Below are 4,812 nucleotides of genomic sequence, written 5' to 3'. Positions count from 1 at the left end.
AGGCTAGGGGCTGCCATAAAGTAATAAGTATCAATGTATCATAATCATGTTCCCGTTCAACATAAAAAACATAACATAGAAAAATGAAGAAGCAAATTGCTGCTCCTATTTTGCCTCTACTGCATTTGGTGGGATCGGGCCCACCTTGTTGACCTAGTAAGGAGTCTTAAAATTATTTTTTAATATTCTATTTTTAATTGTTTTGCATAAAAAGAAAATTTAAATTTTTTTAAAATGGTACGGTTGGGGGACGTCTAGGCATCCCCTTTCCGTACTGGGGATGGCCAGTTGTCCCCTTTTTTTCCCAGCTGTCCCCAAGTTTCGGGGATGTCCCTTGCAATTATTCACTTTTTGGGGACGGCTGGGGACGTCCCATACTTGTCCCCTTGTCCCCGAGACGTCCTCATTTCCGAAATGCCTGGTTTTAGGTCAGGTACGCGTCCTTGGGGAACATAGATTAGAAGATATGCTCATATTTATTATTCTTATAAATCTAACTCTTGCATCTTAATGTAAAATAACTGTAATGATAAGAAAAGTCCATTAATCTTACCTTAGTCTTACATATACATCATAAAAGTAAAATACCTGTTTCTGGTAACCAATTGAATGTATAACTTATCTTTGTCTGTTGTACGTCCGACAACTTGGGGAGAGGTGAAACATTGTCAGGGGCTTAACCACCCAACCTTGGACCTTAACTTATTCCCCACACAATCTCTAATGAGAAAGGCCCTCCCTACCTAGAATTGTATTTGTTACATCTGTCATCTACTGAGCATCCTGGTATTTAAACACACCATTCAGCTTGACAACAGGAGTTACAATAATAGGATCATGCATGAACTATTAAATAATTCAAACTAAAAAAATGATAAACATTGTTATGTCATATCTGATTCTATTTCATGTTATTGCAAGAGTCCTTTCTCTCACCTCATCACCCATTTCCTTGGCTATACAACCGGGTGAGTCCCAAGTTTTCGGAACCTCAGAGCCGACGACTCTGTTAATTATTTAGGAAGATTACATACATCCAACATTTCACAATCTCTGATTACTTGAGTATGTTCTATAAAGATTTCAAAATTGATTATTTAATTTTAATATCCATTGGCATAAGGATCCATACTATGGTTCTTGGTTGTCTTCTGCCATGAACAAGGCTAATTTAAAGAAGTTCAGTCTATAAATTCAAACAAGATATCATCATGATAAATATTGAAACTTGCTGCAATCTGCTCTATGCATAGATTCGATGCTTAGTATGCTTATCACAACTGTGATCAAAGGATTATGTTCTTGAGACTATTTGGAAAAGATCATTAGATAGTATATTTTATTCCAGATCTTAATGCATTTGGAAATATGCTTCCATAAGGGTTGTATCTAATTTATTACGAAAGTTTAGGGAAAAAGGATTGATAGTAATGTCATTGAATAAGTAGCATCTCATATTGATTCTTGAAAATAAATCTGAAAAGATAAATATCTTAAACGCCTAACTGGCTGCTTTGGAAAGTAATAGAATACTATGGTAATGTCATAACATGACCTGATGTAATCATTGGGTATGCTTGAATCCTTGTGTTACATCCCAATTTTTGACCTAATTTGAAATATAGCCGTTAAGGTTTACATGAAGTTAGTTGGCAATTTAATTTGTTATAATCTGGCAAAATGGTAAGATAGTTAGTCGTTATGATTTCAAATGAATATAACATGTTAGTTGATTGTTAATCACGAATTCATGGAATTAAGAAGATGGTTAACCGTTGTGATTATTTATAATTAAATAATTTATTTTGATAATATAATTTAACTGTGTAGAATTTCCTTGTAGGAAGCATGTCAAAGGGGTGGAAGCATTGTCAGAGAAGAATTAGCAGATGCATCACCATCACTAAGCAAATGGGTTGAGGACTTAGCAACTTGAAACAGGATACATCTGTGGAACCTGCATGAGCTATTTAAATAAATAAATTGAGAAAATAATTGGTTTAAAATATAAAACGTATCTCAAAGGATTTTAATTTATCTTTCATCATATTATTTTAATAAATATTTAAATACGTGCATATAATATAAAAATGATTTGGCACCATTATAATTTAATAAGGTGACATTTACATGTACATATAAGATTATAATAATATTCGAATTATAATAACATTTGAATTATTATAATATTCGAACTATAATCTTCCAACTCTATTCTTTCCAATTTAATATTCTTTCTTTTAATCGCTTGGTAAGATAAGTCAATTTAATATTTGGCAATTTGAGTTGTCTTATAATCTCTCCAACTTCTCTTCCAACCTTTTTTATTTTCTTTTCCCTCTTTATTTCTCTCCTTTTCAAATTTGAATTTATGATGTATTCGTATGGTTACCTTGATAACTGATAGTAGCCGAGGAGACTCGGCCAACCATTAAAGAATGCCATGATTCAATTTTGGAGATCATTCCTCTTTCCATTCTTCTATTCCCTCCTTTCTTTGTTTGCTGCTTATCATTCTAGGCCGAGTCTGGATGTTTACAGCTGGATACCTTCAATATTTCTCTTACCCGACTTCCCATTTCTTTTCTTTAGTTTCTACGGCGATTGTGTCAGCAATTAGCAGGTGAACAGGAGTTCCAGCCGCAGGAGGAAGAGCCACATGAAATCACAGGTCATGTGCCTTATTTTCTCGGCTAAGTCTAAGCCCAATTGTAGTCGACTTTTCCTTTTCTTTTTGCTGAATAAGATATCAAAGAAGTAATGCCATTCATAGTTCGGATTACCACTGATTTTGATATTGCTGCCGTACAGTATAAGCAAATAGGCTGAGATAAAATGTATATTCAAGAGCATTACTCCCTTCTATCCACCCTTAGTCGGATTTACATGCAGACTGAGATAAACTTTGGTATCTTGCTATTACTTTTCCCTGTAATGCATTGAGATCCTTTCTAATTTATAATGAGCTATCACAATTTTTTGAATAAAATCAGAATATTTATAACACCGAGGAATTCACCGGCAAAGAAGCCATGGAAATGGTGGAGAAGTGTAAATAATAACAGGATGATCATAATCTTTCAGGCACCTAGGATTCACTTGACATAGAAGCCATAGAATGGTGAAGAGGTGGAGTTAACTTGCAAGAACCAATAATGAAATCAAATTCAAAGATCTAAATAATGAATAAATATTAGCTCATGCATATTCCAGTGGATGTAATCTCCTGCTGCCAAGTTGTATGGTGTGTTAATTATCAAGATGCCCAGTGTATGTCTAGATGACCTTTGTCTGTTCTGGGTAGGGAGGGCCATTCTCGTTTGAGATTGTGTGTGGATAAGATTTGGTTTGAGGTTGGGTGGTTAAGTCCCTGACGATGTTTTACCTCTCTCTAAGTTGTCGGACGAACAATAGACAAAGATAAGCTGTACATTAAATTGTTTGTCAGAAATAGGTAATATCACTTTTATGATGTATATGCAAGAAGATAAGATTAATTGAATTATTTTATAGTTACAGTTATTTTACACCTAGATGTGAGAGATAGATTTACAGTTTGTTTTTCATTTATATGAATATCGAATATGAGCATATTTTCTAATCTTGAATTATTGCCATAGTTAAGTAATCAGAAGGAAAGGAATCTGAAGCCCTAATTGATTCAGTGGTAATTGGAACCCTAAACGATACAGTGATATCGGAAGCCCTATTTGAATCAATGGTATCGAAAGCCCTATTTGTATCAGTGCTATTGAAAACCCTAACTGATACCGTGGTAACTAAAAGCCCTAAATGATTCAATGGTAATCGATGCCCTAATTGATAGTGGTATGTGATGCCCTAATTTTAAATATAGTGGTATTTAGTCGTAATCATCATTGATTTTGAGATAGCGGTTTTTAGATGGTATTTCGTCATGTGATATTGTTATAGTGGTATTTGTGGACTAACCTGGGTGGTTGCAGTAGCATCCCTAGTTTTGATTTCGATCTCAAATTTCATGGTATGTGGTTTTTAACTTCTATAGTAATTTTCATTAATGGTGTTTTCAGCTCTTCGTTAAGAAATTTTGTTTAATTGATTTTAACCGTCATTCCCTTTCATATGAACGAAACTGATTTAACTGACTTCCTATGAAGATGAAGTGATAACTGTATTTCTTTGAGTATGTTAGTTGTTATTAAGACTCGGGAAACCGGGATGTTACACCTTGCAATCCAAAATTAGAATCTATTCTCCTTTAGTTGCTGACGTCCCAATGCGGGTTTCTCCAAGGCTGGGTTCTTACGGCAGAGTTGCTATTGTATTGGATGCTCAGCCTGGAAGTATAAAATGGAAACCTTGGCTCACGGCTGTTGTGGAATTCGGATGCTAGAGAGATTAATAGAGCAAAGTTCGTAGTAGTAAAGAAAAGATGATGGTATCGCGGATGCAAAATTTGAATGTTTTATCACAGCAACGCAGACAAATAAATAAATGAATGGTGCTAGACTTGGATTCAGCACCCTCACGTCTTCCAGCCGGAACTCTTGCACGACTTAGTTTGAACACACAAAATTGAGCAAGCTGATTATAGAAATGGTAGGGTACGGGTGGATATAGGTAAGAATGCTGTGATAATATGGAACTTGGCTTGTTGCAATGTATACGGAAATGATCGCAGGAGATTGTAAGGCTGGGAGTTTGTTTTTGCAGCTTCTAGTATGGCTCTATATAAAATACTAACCATGGCTTCTCGACTTTTGGCAGTTATAAAGAAGTCCATTTGAATCCAATCAATAATTTGATTTGAATAAAGAAAGAAAATGAAGA

This window comes from Cupressus sempervirens, chromosome 1, assembly GCF_028749045.1.
Source record: "Cupressus sempervirens isolate cs-2001-9-10 chromosome 1, ASM2874904v1, whole genome shotgun sequence".
NCBI classification, from domain to species: domain Eukaryota; kingdom Viridiplantae; phylum Streptophyta; class Pinopsida; order Cupressales; family Cupressaceae; genus Cupressus; species Cupressus sempervirens.
The sequence above is the reverse complement of the archived record's forward strand: the minus strand, read 5'-3'. Positions refer to the sequence as shown.